Source organism: Saimiri boliviensis, chromosome 12 (genome assembly GCF_048565385.1).
Source record: "Saimiri boliviensis isolate mSaiBol1 chromosome 12, mSaiBol1.pri, whole genome shotgun sequence".
NCBI classification, from domain to species: Eukaryota; Metazoa; Chordata; class Mammalia; order Primates; family Cebidae; genus Saimiri; species Saimiri boliviensis.
The window spans coordinates 108,438,658-108,454,774 of record NC_133460.1 but is presented as its reverse complement, the minus strand read 5'-3'; positions in this window follow the sequence as shown (position 1 = coordinate 108,454,774).

Genomic DNA, 16,117 nt, shown 5'->3' with positions numbered 1-16,117 from the left:
AATACAGAGATAGCCATGAGCCTTCGGGGTCATTTGCTTTGCACATCAATGTATTGTTTCTTTCATCAAATGTCCTTGCATGGGGGCTGGGGTCCCCATAGCTGCTCTCAGGGAACTCATGGTTTACTGGGGGAGATGCAGAAATATTTTGGGTAGCTGTAGAACTAGGATTATATTGATTGATTGGCCGATTAATTCAGTCAATGAATATTTATTGAGCATCTACTATGTGCATGAAATTGATATTTAAATTATTCATCTTTTGCATTCATTTATTGGTTTTAGAATTGGAAAGTGGCCTGCAATATGTGTTCTATAAAAACCCAACAGATTGGTGACCTTGTTCACTTCTGAGCTAAAGATTATCTTTTATAAACCAGAAATTAGATGGAGGCTTTGAGTCATGCTCTGTAATATCATATAAAAATGTGAGAGTTCGAATCTACCCCTGCGTTTCTCCACCCTGACTGCACATTAGAATCATCTGTGTAGACTTCAAGTGGCCATGCCATTGTCTGGGCCTCACGCCTGCAGACTCTGATTTAATAAGTTTGAAGTGGGGCTCTGGGGAAAAAGGGTGCTTCGAAACCTCGCCAGGTGGTTGTCTGTGCCGGGCTCTGTGACCCAGGTGAAGTGCAGTGGCGTGATCTCAGCTCACTGCAACTTCTGCCTTCCAGGTTCAAGTGATTCTCCTGCCTTAGCCTCCCGAGTAGCTGGGATTACAGGCGTGCACCATGACACCAGGCTAATTTTTATATTTTTAGTAGAGATGGAGTTTCATCATGTTGGCCAGGCTGGTCTCAAACTCCTGACCTCAAGTGATCCGCCTGCTTCGGCCTCCCAAAGTGCTGGAATTACAGACGTGAGCCACTGCACCTGGCCAATACCAGCAGTTCTTAACTCTAGCTATACACTGGAATCTCTTGGAGAGTTTAATTTCTCATGCTTAGGCTGTACCCCGTCCCACTAAATCAGAATGTCTGGGGATGGCATCCAGTCATTGGTGTGTGTTGAAGTTCCTTCAGTGATTGCAATGTGCAGCTAGGAATGGGAACCATGGTCCTGCTCCCATATTATAATCATGAGTGGTTTGTAGATGGCATCACAGAGGATGTGACATGGAGCTAGGTTTTGGAGGATGAATAGGAGTTTTCTAGGATCCTGACAGAAGTAAAAGGGGCCCTCTGGGTGGAGAAACCAGCACGTGTAAGGGCAGAGGAGCAAGGAGAGTAGAGATTTGGAGTGCAGTTTGGCTGGAGCAGAGGCAGGGGCCAAGAGGAATGATTGCTGCAGGTCAGGCAGCTTGCTGCTTCCCACTTCTATGGTGAACGGCTGGACGTGTCCAAGTAGGAAGCTACTGGACCTGCTAGTGTCATGGACATCCCTGTTGGCGATGGGTGGCCCTGAGGTGCAGGGCTGGAGGTAGGGAGACCAACAAGGGGCTTGTTCAAAGGCTCAGATGGGAGACAGGGAAGGCCCTGAACCAAGCCAGAGGTCAGGAGGCAAAGGGAGAGCGTGCACGTGGGAGACACCCGTGAGAGGGCGGGTGGTTTTCAAACACGTCTACAAATTCTTTGACCCTCTTCCCGTGGAGAGGTGGTGTTGATGTCTCCTCCTCTAGGATTTGGGCTGACTTTCTAGGTGACAGAGGCAGTGGAAGTGACAGCACATGACTTCTGAGGCTAGGTCCTCGTTCTCCTGAGACTTTCACCCTTGGAGCCTGAATATCCGTCTAAAGAAATCTGACTGTCCTGAGACTGCCATGTTGGGAGGAAGCCCTGTCCCCATGAAGAGGCCTGCATATGTTCTGTGTTCTGACAGTCCCTACTGAGGTCCCAGCTGACAGCATCAGTGGTCAGACAGGCCATTGAAAACGCCTCCAGCTGATTCTAAACCCCAGTCCTTGAGTCCTCTCAGCTGAGAGCCTAGACCAGGCGTCCCCAAACTTTTTACACAGGGGGCCAGTTCACTGTCCCTCAGACCGTTGGAGGGCCGCCACATACTGTGCTCCTCTCACTGACTACCAATGAAAGACGTACCCCTTCCTGAAGTGCGGTGGGGTGGGGGGTGGATAAATGGCCTCAGGGGGCCGTAGTTTGGGGATGCCTGGCCTAGACACTGTGGAGCAGACACAGGCTGTCTCTGAGGTGTCCTGTGTGGATTCCTGGTTTACAGAATCCAACCCATAAATACAACAAAATAGCTGTTTTATGCTGTGAAGTTTTGGGGTATCTTTAATACAGGAATATTTACCCAAACGATCCCTGGGACTTGGTGGCTAGCTAGATGCAGGAGTAAGAGAGAAGGGGGATGCCCCCCATATTTTTTGCTGTCTTTGTATCTGTTGGAGTGGAGGGGCCTGTGGGATGTTGGTTAGAGGTGTCGGGGAGAGGGTAGAGGAGAGGAGGTCACTGGTGACCAATGGCCACATCCTTCTGCCAACCATCTAGCCAGATGGATGCACTCTGGGTCCTTCTTCAAAGAGCGATGCCCATCCCTTACAACTTGCAGCTGTTGCCTGTTAAAGTGTGGCCCGTAGCCCAGCTGGCTCAGCAACACCTGGGTCTCGTTAGAAATGCAGCCCTCAGGCCACACCTGGTGACGAGAGCAACCTGGGAGCTTGTTAAACTTCCACGTGCCAGGGCCTTGCTCCATGCCCGCTGACTGAGAGCCCTGGGCTGACTTACAGGGAGGTGCAGGGACCGGAGGCCACTGGGGCTGACTGGGAACTGGCATGGTATGCCTTGCTGTGGGCACAGGGGCAGCTTAACAGAGTGGAGCCCGCAATGGGGACTTGGGGCTGTCACTGCAGGGAGCCAAAGAGCAGCGTCTGCCCCGGTGGCCTTTCTGTGGCTCAGAGTGGTGGGGGCCTTCAGCTCCAGGGAGGGAGGGCCCCTTGTTGCTGGTTGTGTTTAAGGGCAGCTCGGGGGCCTTTGGGAACTTTTCCAGGTGAAGGGACAGCCTGGGGGCTGTTTCCTGTTCCAAGAGCACATAGCATTGCAGGGGTGGGTTCCCGGCAGCCATTTGACCCGGGATGTTTTGAAGAGGTCTGAAGCCTAACCTGGTAGATGCTCAGCTTTGTTTTATCGTCAAGTGTTGTGAAAGGTGGAAGTGGAATCCTCACCTGATACCTGCAGCTCTCTGTGGGGTGGTAACGGGGATGGAGAAAGAGTCCATGTGAACCAGCAACTGTGGATCTGGATGCAGCCACTCGGTGGCCATATCCAAGCAGCAGACAGCCTGCTCTGCCCACGGGCATGGGAGTCTGTGTCTGGGACTCAGTGAATGTTGGCATGTGTGCGCACGCATGTGTGTGTGCGCGTGTGTGCACGTGAGTGCGCATGCAGACGCATGTAGCTTCTCTGAGCTCCTGAGGCTGCCCCGATCGCTGGGCAGAAGACCTTCCTGTTTGCTGCGTTGGGCTTGCAGTTTTCAGTTGTCAGACTGTGTCATGCACCATACACGAGGGTAGATGATAGATGGTGGATAAGCCTCGTGGAGGCAGCCTTAGATGGGGCTGCCTCTCCTATCCCCACTCCACAGGTGAGGAAGTGGAGCTGCAGGGGGCTCAGGAACTCACCAGCATCGCCTGATCAGCAAGTGGCTCCATAGCAGGCTGATTGTGGAGCTGAATGCTCGGCCATGCCTTTGAGCCCTGGCAGTGCTCCTGGGCCCCTGCTGTGGGTCAAAAGGCAGGATCCGTGGCCCAATTTCCAGTCCTGGAATCCCGTCTGCCTCCCAAAGCCTCTCTGTTTGTCATTAATGTCCAACAGGACCCTCCCTAGAGATTCACCAACGGGACACTGAAAACCGCCTTGGACACACGCATGATCCGCAGGTGAAGCGGCGGGAGGCAGAGCCCACGGGGGCCTCGTGCAGGTGATATTTGCTGCCCCGCTGAGCCAGGGATCTAAGTGCTTGGCGGGGGATATTCTCTGCGCTTGCAGAGGCATGATGGCTGGGCACGGGGCCAGCCTTGGTGTCTCTGCACTGTGGGCCCACCTGTGCCAGCCAAGCAGGGTGGAAAGGACTGCTGCTTCCGAGATGTCACTTTGCCACTGAAATGTGCCGATTTTAAAAAATCAAAGAGAGGGGTTTATTTGTTGCTGAAGTCATTTCAAATGGAATTAGGCTCCTAAATCAAATTTGCTGTGGGATCTCTTTCTTTTTTTAACCACCTCCAAAGCACAGTGCTGGCATTAACTCTGTGTACACACGGAAAACCAGGCTCCCCAAGAACGCCAGAAGGCCTCGGAGTCATGCTATTAATTCAACCTCTTCCTTTATTATTATTAAAATTATATTCATAAATTCAAATGTGATAGGATGTGGGAGCACTTTACTTTTAATGGAGCATGTCTGCGTGTAATGCGGGAGTTGGTCCCAATTCTTCCTGGGGAACGGTAGGGGGCAGTTTATCATTATTGTCCAGGTTGCAGGGAAAGAAACACACTCAGATATTGAGGGATTTGTCTGGGTCACACAACCAGGGATGGAGGAGCCACCATGTGCCCAGGTCAGTCAGCTCCACATCTGTGCCATGTCCTCTGATCGGATGACACCATTAACAAAGCCACCTGTGATCCCTGCTGGGCTCCTTCTACGTGTTAAGATTCTGTCATTAGGACCTAGTATGGGAAGAGGAGTGGGTCTGGGCAGCAGACCCTTCGCTGAACTCCCAACAGCAGTGCGGGCGGAGGGGTAGGATTGCCAGAGAAAATGGAGAATGCCCGGTCACACGCGCACTTCAGGTAAACTGTGACTGCTTCGTTGGTATAAGTATATTCCAGCTATTGCATGTGACATACTTATATTAGAATTGACTTGCTTCTCTGAAATGAAATTTAACTGGGCACCCTGTATTTGTGTTTGCTGACTTGGGCACCCTAACGTGGCAGGGCGGGGGGCACTTCTCTTGCTGGTGGTTCAACCCCAGAACCTCCCACTGCCAGGAAAGCAGGCCCCGTTTTCCAGGCCAGTTCAGGCTTCCCTTCCTGCCCTCGAGGGAGGCTCCCAGCCTGCTCTTATTTCCCCAGACAGACTCTGAATCACAGTGAGAGGCGTGGGGTCCACATGCCTCTCACGATGCTCTGCAGATGGACATGGACTTGGCCCTTCTAGCCATGACTCGGCCAAACCCCTCTTTGCTGTCGTCATTCGGTAGCTCCTTTGGAGAGAAGGTTTAGGGTAGGAATAATTATTCCCTTTGTTTTTGAGATAGGGTCTGGCTCTGTCACCTGGGCTAGCATACAAGGACACACTCTCAGCTCACTGCAACCTCCACCTCTGGGCTCAAGCCATCCTCCTACCTTAGCCTCGGGCAAGTCTCTTCACTTCTCTATGCCTCAGTTTCCTCACCTGCAAAAGGAGTGTGGACATGGGGCCTGCTCCCCCGGGGTTGTCTTGGGAGCAGATGCATTAAAACTGAAAAGCTCTCAGCACAGAGTCCTGCACTCATGAAGCACTGCTGAAGAATTTGTTAAACATGAACCGCACGGGACCAGCCGGATGCCCTGAGCAGGGAGCCAGGAGGATGCGAGCCCCGCACCCTAGTGGCCCGTGGGCGGTGAGAGTTGGTGCAGGATTTCTGGGCATGGATAAGTGTCTTTCTCAGGAAGCATGTCAATGTATTTTCAAAGAAACACGATATCTCCTGTTTATCTGCTTCTTCGAATTTCAGGTTTGGAGAGATTTATGAGGCCTGGGTGACACTCTCTTTGCAGAGAAAGCACTGCTGTTTTAAATGCATGGCCTTAAATTAAAGCCCTCTAAGATGCTGGATGTGATTCCAGTCCTGGGCAGGCTGAGCAGCCCCTGGCTGGGCTCTGGCCTGGACCCTGGGGGCCTTCTTGGGCCTCATCACGGGCCCTGAAGCTGAGAGGGGATGATTGGTCCCAACGCCCCGCGCCCACCAGGCTGTGAACTCCCTGTGGCAGGAACCTGGTCAAAGCCATTTCTGTGTCCCACCTGGGGTCTGGCCTTGCGTGAACTCCCCGCTGTTTGTGGTCTCCTGGGGTCCCCATGCTCCCTCCTGGAGCTCCCACCCCCTCGGCTCCACGAAATTGCCTCTGACACCGTGAGATGCTGCACAGCAAAAATCCTCTTGCCTGGGCGTTACTGGACCCTCAGCCATAGGAGCATAGTTTTTCTTTCTGTATTTTTGAGACAGGGTCTCGCTCTGTCGCCCGGGTTGGAGTGCAGTGGTGATACCACAGCTCACTGCAGCCTCTATCTCCTGAGTTCCAGTAGTCCTCCTGCCTCAGCCTCCCGAGGAGCTAGGACCAGAGGTGCACACCACCACACCTGGCTTATTTTTGTATTTTTTGTAAAGACGGGAATCTCACCGTGTTGCCCACGATGGTCTCAAATTCCTGGACTCAAGTGATTAGTCTGCGTCGGCCTACCAAAGTATTGGGATTACAGGCGTGAGCCACCACATGCAGCCCATTTTTTTCTTTAAACAAAGGCGCCTTCAGGAGAGGTGACAGCAGGTGAGACCGTGCAGTGACCTGTATGATAGCAGACTATGTGCCATGCACAAAGAAAAAAAGGGCGTGTTCTGCCCATTTTATATGTGGTCAGTCTTACAATTCTCAAAACAACTCTCATGTGAGTTTCATAATTCTTCCCATTCTTTGTTTTTGAGGCCTAGGCTGGCATACAATGTCACACTCTGAGCTCATTGTGACCTCCACCTCCGGGCTCAAGCCATCCTCCCACCTCAGCCTCCTTAGCTGGGACTACAGGCACGTGCCATCAGCTTGGCTAATTTTTGTATTTTTTGTAGAGACGGGTTTCACCATGTTTTCCAGGCTGGTCTCAAACTCCTGAGCTCAAGTGATCTGCATGCCTCATCCTCCCAAAGTGCTGGGATTACCAGCATGAACCACCGTGCTGGCCATTATCTGCATTTGACAGATGAAGCATCTGAGGCTCAGAGAGGTTAAGTGCCTTCCTCAAGGTCACACAGCCAGCACGTGTGCAGCTAGAACTTGAATCCAGGCCATCCTGCTCTGAAATGTGTGCTCTTAAACACCTCACCATCAAGTCTGCCTCTAAGTCCAGCAAAATATCTACTTTCTGGCTTCGTGCCAGAGGCTTCCTGAGGGCAGATCCTTCTCGGCACACAGCAGTGATCCTTCCACTCAGCAGCCTCCTCTGAGTGCCTTCTCTGTGCCAGCTTCTGGGATGTGCGTAGGAGAGGCGGAGTGCAGACACAGTTCCAGCCCTAGAAGTTCCTGTAAGCTAGTTGGGGAGGCAGGTGGGGCTGGGGCCATGAGTGGTGGTCATTGAGGGGAGGTGGCCCCCACCCCAGCCACATTAGCAAAGGGCTATGCCTCCTATGCCTACCGCCTCGGCCTCCTGTTCCTCCCTTTCCGCCCCAGGCCTCTCCCACACCCTAAAGGATGGGGCCTCAGCTGGCTGGTTCATCCCTGGTTCCCAGCCCCCTTCCCGTTCCCACCCCCACAGCTGGACTGAACAGCCCTACCCAATGGGAGCAGCTCCCGGGCCATGATGACACATAACCTTTTCCTTTCTGAAACCCGAATCACCCACGAGCCCATCCTTCAGGGACAAGGATCTTAACATTTTGGCATGTGCCTTTTTCTTTTTCTTTTTGACATGGAGTCTCACTCTGTCGCCAGGCTGGAGTGCAGTGGCGTGATCTCAGCTCACTCCTTCCAGGTTCAAGCAATTCTCCCGCCTCAGCCTCCTGAGGAGCTGGGACTACAGGCGCACCACCACTCCCAGCGAATTTCTGTGCTTTTAGTAGAGACGGGATTTCACCGTATTGGCCAGGTTGGTCTCGATCTCCTGACCTTGTGGTCTGCCTGCCTTGGCATCCCAAAGGGCTGAGATTACAGGTGTGAGCCCCACATGTGCCTTTCATTCTTCTTACTCTGTCTTTGTCTCTCTGTGGGTCTCTCAACATATGTAGTTAGATCATCTTGAGTAAGATGTTTAATCCCTGGCCAGGAAACCCACACCCGGAGCAGCGAAACCATCAATAATCACAGGATTTATTGCATCAGTTCTCTGGTCAGCGGAGAGAATGATGGGCTCCTGGGGAGGCCTAGGCAGCTGGTGCTGTAAGGCGAGCTCCCTCAGCCCGGATGAAGGACACCACATCCCCCATCGCGGCTGCTTCCCTGGGCTGGGGGAGCTGTCAGGGGTTGGCTGCTGTCTTTGAACTTCTGGGAGCTCCTCTCATTGCTACTGTCAGAGTTTGACATGTTCCATCTTGAAGCTAAACTCTACAAGAATATAAACTCTTCAAAACCAGATGCAGTGGGTAATTTAGGGGGAACACATTTCAATTTCAAGATGGATTACAATCATGGAAATAACTTGGAGCGCTTCATTTTGTCTTTCTACATGGATTGGAGAAAGCTGGTTACCACGGAGCACGTTCCAGTCACTTACAAATGGCCATTCAACCATTCTCCACTCGACAGTTACTAGCTGAATGCCTACTATGTGCCGGACTCTGCACCCAGCAGTGACGATTGAGACACACTGACTCTGGTGCCTGCCCTGGTGGCCCTCACCTGGCTGAGGACCATCCCAGCCAGGGCCAGCTGGGTTCTTCCCCATGCTGGAATGCAGCGTGTGGTGGGGTCATCTGGAGGAAATGACTCAGCAACTCTATGAAAGCACAGCTCGCAGCCCGTGGGGTGGGTATCTTCTTTCCGCCCCGCCACGAAGAGGGTTAGAGAGAATGTCTAAGAGCCTAAATTTAAACCCCTGGCCCTGCCACTTCCTGGCTGGGTGGCCTTGGGCAGGTTACTTAACCTCTCTGGACTTCAGCATCTTTAGGAACATAGGGCTTTCATATCCACCTCACAAGGATAAAAGGAAGCAGTGCACATACAGCCCTGTGCACGCAGCTGTCACACTGTGTGTGCACACAGCGGCTGGCGGTGACTGCTGCTTTCATTACGCCCTCTGCCCCTGAAGAGTGCGGTTTCCCTCGAACTCCTGGTTCTGATCATGCTGCTGCCCATCTCAGAGGTGCCAGCAGGCTTGCTGCCGGTGGACTCCTCTTGTGCCATGCAGGGCCCGTTGCTGCCACCTGGCCCCAACCAGGCTACCTACCTGAGGCTCTCCTAACAGGCAGACGCGGAAAAGAAAATAGCCCACCAATATGCCCTGGGCTTTCCTGTTCCCTGCCTGGGGCAGGCTGCTCCTCCTCTGAAATGCCTTTCTGCCCTTGCACTCTCCCTGGTTAGCACACCCTGGCCAGGCACATCTCCGGAGCCACACTCTCCGGGAAGCTCTCTTGGGTTTCCTGTCTCTCGTAGCACTCCCTGAAGCCGGAAGGAAAATGCGGCCCATGGCGAAGGCACAGGCCAGCTGCCTGGAGGACCAGAAGCAGCGTCCCCTCAGGGTCAGTCCTCCTGCCAGCGGATGGTCACAGAACTGGAAACCGTTACCAACAGCACCCCGACCACTAACTCATTCCCCCTTTAAAGAAACACAAACCCAGACACGAGCCCCGTCCACTCAGCGCCATCCCCCCAACCAGGGTCTCAGCCCTGGGGCACTGAGCCGGCCGAGGACCAGCCCCGCAAGTGGAAGCCCCTGCTTCTTCCTCTGGCCTCAGGCCTCCAGCAGTCCGGGTGCCTCCCTGCCTCCCTCCACACCCCGCTGTGTCTGGCCAGCCCCTTCCCAGCTCCAGGCACCGTCAGCACCGCAGAAGCCCCTGCTTGCACCAGCACCGGCTCAGGAAGACCCCGTTCCTCTCAGTTGGGCCGAGAAGCCCTTCAGGGCAGAGACGGGGCCGAAGTTGGAGGCAATCTGGAGCTCTTGGCTGGGGAAGCGGGGTGGACGCGCAGGTCAGGAATCAGAGAGCGGTCCTCTGCACCCCCCGGGCTGGAGGGACCCCTCAAGGCCGCGCTTTCCTCCCAGACCCTGCCCTTGCGCCCTGCTCAGATCACCACAGGGCCCGTATGGCCACCACTCTGCAGACACCAGGGCTTTGTGAGATGCCCCGAGGAAGAGAATGTTTGTCATCTAAGGAGTTTGGGAAAGCCCTTTGGTGGTGATTCCTATTCCCCAGTAAACAGCACTTTAAAGGCTCCTGAGAAGTCCTGCAGTGAAGAAGCTTGCTGGGCTTTATTTAAACCTGCATTGACAAACTTTCCTGCAAAGGCCTACCTGGTAAACATTCGAGGCTCTGTCACAGCTGCTCAGCTTGGCTCTTGTGGTGTCAAAGCAGCCCTGGACACACCGACCGCAGCGTCCCCATCAGGCTTTATTGACACAGGCAGGAGCGGGGCTGCCTTTGGCCTGTGAGCTGCGGTTTGCTGGCCCCATCGGGAGCCCTTGTCTTTCCCCCTCCGCCTGCCTCTCCTCCTTCCTCCCAGAATGTTTTCTGGAAGCCAGTGGTGTGCTGAGAGCACTCGCGTGCAGCCACCTGTTCTCAAGTCAGGGTGCGTCTGTTTCACGTGCAGCAGCCATTCTTTAAGTTACTGTGTCATTCACAACGTGAATAATTCAAGACCCACAGACAAAGGACCGGGCGTGATTATTCACCGGCTTCGTGGTGCCGATGCAGGCGGGGCGAGAGGCCCGAGCACAGCTCATTCAGCCAGCAGGTTGGCAATTACACGATTCTTGACACGATTTGAACGTTTTAAGAGGGGAGGTTTGCATTATTTAGTGTTTTGTGCATAGAGAGGTTGCCTTGACATTTTTAAATTTTAAATTTTTATTTATTTTTATTTTGAGATGGTTTTGCTCTGCCACCCAGACTGGAGTGCTGTGGTATCACAGCTCACTGCAGCCTTGACCTCCTGGGCTCGAGCAGTCCTCCTGCCTCCGCCTCCCAAGTAGCTGGGATCATAGGCATGCACCAGCACACTCAGCTAATTTTAAAGGTTTTCTGTGGAGACGGGGTCTCCTCCTTGCCCATGCTTGTCTGGAACTCCTGGGCTCAAGTGTTCCTCCTGCCTCAGCCTCCCCGAGTGCTGGGATTACAGGTGTAAGCCACTGTGCCCAGCCTCTTGACAGTTTTGTTTGTTTGTTTTTGAGACAGAGTTTCCCTCTTATTGCCAGGCTGGTAAGCAATGGTGTGATCTCGGCTCACTGCAACCTCTGCCTCCCGTGTTCAAGTGATCCTCCTGTCTCAGCCTCCCAAAGTGCTGAGATTACAGGCATAAGCCATTGCGCCCAGCCTGCCTCTTGACATTTTTAAGCCACATTTTCTTCAGAATTAAAATTGCTTGGAGTGTACCGCATACCTACTAGCACCCTGAGGGCTGTGGGTCCCATGGGGCCCACTTTGGGATCCATCAGTGTGGCCTTTCACAGTGACAGAGCATTTCAGCAGGGCAGCCGCCACTAAGTCAGAACCCTGTGCATGGAATCTCCCAGGCGAGCAAGGCCCAGGTGCTGAGCCTGGAGCTGGGCAAGCCCTGGTGCTGGTGGCTGCAGTGGGGAATGGCTCCTCATCCCTGTTCTCCGGCCGTCAGCCCGGGCATCCCAGGAAGCCTCAGTGGGGCCCTGCAGCAGGCCTGGGGACCCCGAGCTCATCTTAGACACCAAGGGGCTTGGTGGGACTGATTCTCCTCGCATTTTTATCACTGCTGAGTCAATTGCCCTGGAAAAGATTAAAGAAAGTTCCAGCATTGACTTTTATTTAATTTCCTTTTGTTTGAGTCTGCCAACAGCTAAAGCAAAGAGGAAATGCCTTCTTGAAGGTGCTCTGGGCCTCACTTCAGATGCCCTCGGAGCTGTCCAGGAGTACAGACATCTGGTGACAGGAGGCCTCCTAAAACCCATTGACGGAGCCCGAATGTGTGCCACGGACCGGGCCAGGCCACACAGACTTCCCTGCTTGCTTTCTTTTTTTCTTTTCTTGAGATGGAGTCTCACTCTGTTGCCCAGGCTATAGTGCAGTGGCGTGATCTTGGCTCACCACACCCTCTGCCTCCCGGGTTCAACTGATTCTCCTGCCTCAGCTGCCCGAGTAGCTGGGATTACAGGCACGTACCACCATGACCAGCTCATTCTTGTATTTTTAATAGAGATGGTCAGGCTGGTCTCAAACTCCTGACCTTGCGATCTGCCCGCCTTGGCCTCCCAAAGTGCTGGGATTATGGGTGTGAGCCACTGCGCCCGGTCCCCACTTTGAGTCTTCACTGCAATTCACCAGCAAGGCTTTGTTGTTCTGTTTCTCAGATGAGGGTGCTGACGCCGAGTTCGGTAGCTTACTTTCCCAAGGCCACGTGGCCAGTGAGTACCAGAATCAGAGAGGAACTTAGGCCTTGTGTCTATAAAGCTACATTCCTTCCTGTTCCTTCTGAGACCCAGGCATGTTAGTAACATCCTGCTAACCTCTGTGTGAATTTAGGTCTCTCAGAGTCTCCTTATAGTAATCATAATTGTTCCCTCTGGCCGTGGCTGGCAGAATTCTGCTTCCATTTCAGAGGAGACGCTGATGTTTCTGCCTGGCCAGTTGCTATTATCCATTCTCTGGCAATGGCCCTTTAATTTTCCCTTGAAGAAACCACCGTCTTTTCCTCTGAGTGGGGTTGTGTGGTTGACTCCATCTCCCCTGCCTCCCTCAAATCATACGGACTGGTTCAGGAATACGGATATGGCCCAAGCCCGGCCAGAGAGAACCGATCTTGGGAGTTTTGCTGGAAAGAGTTGCTGATGCTTTGTGGGGGCTGCCAGGCTGGTCGAAGCTAAGCATAGAGTGCTGGGGACCATGTTTTCCAGCTGCTGGAGGACGTCTTCCTGAGACTAGAGCTGACCTAGGGGGAAAGCCGAGTGAGGTGAAAGGAGGTGAGCTCTACCTACCACTGAAACACCTGGATCCAGCTGAGCCTGACTTCTCAGCTTCAGGAAACAAGAGATTTCCTTTGATGCCTGAGGCTGCTGGTTTGGGTTTCTGTGTCTTCTGTCCAGGCATTCAGTCTCCACTGAGAGGCCCCATGGCATGGTGGTTAGGGAAGGTCTCAGAACCAAGGCTGACTCTGCTGCTTACTACCTCGGTGACATTGGGCAAGTTATTCCATCTCTCTGTGCCTCAGTGTTACAGATTTGCTGCTCGAATCTGTGAGGGGCTACCCCAGGGGCTCCTCCTTCCTCTCTGTTCATGGTCTTATCTCTGACCTCTTGCACGCAGTCCCAGGCTCCAGCGAGGCCTCAAGCGGTTTCTGAGACCCAGTCCCCTCATCCCACCTCATGCCCACCTCTAAGGCCTCTAATGAAAACAGAGCTCCCCTCCCCCTCCTGCAGCGCAGGGGCCAGGGCACAGCCACCCCACAGTCACTGCTCACCTGTTGGGGTTGGCAATGACTTTCTGTCCCAGAAACTGCAGTTGCTTTAAAAAAATGAAAACTCATTTTAGCACCAAAGTAATGTATAGACATTGCTTTTTGTTTTGAAAAGTTCAGACAGGTTGGGTGCGGTGGCTCATGCCTGTAACCCCAGCGCTTTGGGAGGCTGAGGCGGGTGGATTATGAGGTCAGGAGATTGAGAGCAGCCTGGCCAACATGGTGAAACCCTGTCTCTACCAAAAATACAAAAATTAGCTGGGCAAGTTGGCATGTGCCTGAAATCCCAGCTATGCAGGAGGCTGAGACAGGAGAATCACTTGAACCTGGGAGGTAGAGGTTGCAGTGAGCTGAGATTGCACCACTGCACTCCAGCCTAGCCACTGGGTGAGACTGTCTCAAAAAAAGAAAAACTTGCAACAGCATAAAAGGATGTAAAAACAGAAAATACAAGTTTCTCACCTCCTGGCCACTCCAGTCTTACTCCCCAGAGAGAACCACAGCTCGCGACTTCCTGAGTGTTTTTGCTGTGCCTCCACAAAACCATGTGGCTCTGCGTTTGCTTCTTTCAACTGAAAATAGTCTTTGGAGAGCTTTCACATTGGCCCTCATGGCTCCGCTGCATGGTCTGCTTCAGTGGGTGTGTTTTCCTTGAAAATTTGGGTAAAATATGCATAACAAAAAATGTATCATCGTAACCATTTGTAAGTGTACTGTTTATCAGTGCTAAGTGCATTCACATCACTATGCAACCAATTTCCAGAAGTTTTTCATCTTGCAAAACCGAAACTTTATAACCACGAAAACAAAATTTCCGCTTCTCACCTCCTCCCAGCCCGACGCTGCCATTCTACTTTGTGTCTCTATGAACTTGACCTCTCTAGATGTCTCATATAAGTGAAACCATACAGCATTTGTTTTTTTTTTGTGGTTGTCTTATTTCACTTGGCAGAGTGTCTTCAAGGTTCATCCGTGTTGTAGCACATGTCAGAGTTTTCTTCCTTTATTTTTTATTATTTTTTATTTTTTAGATAGAGTCTCATTCTATTGCCTAGGCCGGAACGCAATGGAATGATGTCAGCTCACTGCAACCTCCACCTCCTGGGTTCAAGTGATTCTCCTGCCTCAGCCTCCCAAAAAGCTGGGATTACAGGCATGCGCCACCACACCTAGCACATTGTTGTATTTTTAGTAGAGATGGGGTTTCGCCAAGTTGACCAGGCTGGTCGTGAACTCCTGACTTTGTGATCTGCCCACCTCGGCCTCCCAAAGTGCTGGATTACAGGTGTGAGCCACTGTGCCCGGCCCAGACTTTTCTTTCTTTTTAAGGCAGAATAATATTGTATTGTCTGGATACGCCACTTCCGTTTATCTGTTCTTCTGTGGATGAACATATAGGTCGCTCCCTCCTTTTGACTATTGTGAATAATGCTGGTAGGAATGTGCAGGGACAAATATCTCCTCTAGACCCTGCTTGCAATTCTTTTGAGCATGTACCCAGAAGTGGAATTGCTGTCCCGTTTTCCATAGTGGCCACTTTACACTCCCACCAGCAGTGGCCAGCATTCTCATTTCTCCACACCTTGCCAACACCTGTTGTTTTCTGTTTTTTGATAGTAGCTATCATGATGAGTGTGACGTAGATTAGGAGACCACACAGGGAAGGGGATATCTCATGTGGTTTTGGTTTGTGTTTCCTAAATGACTAGTATTGTTTCGCGTGGGTTTAAAAATATATAATAATGAGTATTTTCAATATACTCAAAAATTGAGATGGCGCTGCCACCCAGATTCAACAGTCAGTAAGATTTGTGCCCTGTTTGCTTTCTCTGTCTCCTGAATGAGTTCATAGCAAGCCCCAGACACGAGGTCTCATCGCCGCAGAATCCAACGGGCATTTCTAAAATCCTGGGCATCTCCTTACCTGCCCGCATCACTATCATCCTAAGTGTTTCCTTGGAATCACCTAATATCTAGTCCATAGTCAAATCTCCCTGATTGTTTAAAAAATGCATTGTTTCAGTTTTCTTAGGGGCCTTGTAGAAGATTCCTGTCTGAGCTAAGAGACTCTTAACCCCATCCGTCTTTGGAAAGATAGGTGGCGGTAAAGTTGGGAGCACGGGATACACAGTCAGGTCAGATGTGTAAAGCCTGGTTCTGTTGTTGGTTGGCTGCTAGGTGGCCTTGGGCAAGGTACTCATCCTTTTGAGCCTCAGTTTGTTCATCTGTGCAATGGAGATAGCCACGGCATCCACGGCCCAGGGATTAAATGCGATAACATGTGACGCTTAGGACTGACTTGGGCACATCGTGAGTGTGCAAGAATTGGGAGCTGCTCCTGTCGTTTCTATGACTTCATTGTAATGTTCACAAAGTCTTACTCCCACAGAGTTTTCAGGCATCACGGAAGGCCTGCAGGAAGGAAAGCAGAGGGGCTCCTATGCCTGCGCCCCCATCACAGTGAGTCGGGGGTGCTCCATTGTCCTGGGGTCAGCCTGTGTCTGGGCCCTGTTATTCTCTCTCCAAGACAGAAGCAAGCTGCTGTCTGTATGTTCCGCTGCACTGGGCTTAAATAAAAAATGATAAACTCTGCGGCAGGAAGGAGATGGAGTCTTATTTGGAGCTCAAATACATTTTGTTAAGATTGGTTTCTGCCATTTCCTCCGCTCTTGATCTGATGGCCTCCTTGGTAATTCAGTAAGTGGTTACTCTGGAGGCTGACAGGCAAATGGGAGCGGGATGGGGAGAGTGAGCCTGAGGGAGATGGGCGCTGTCTGAAATTGATTTATCCTAATCGGGTCCAGAGCCAGCAACCTTTTAGACTGAAAGGG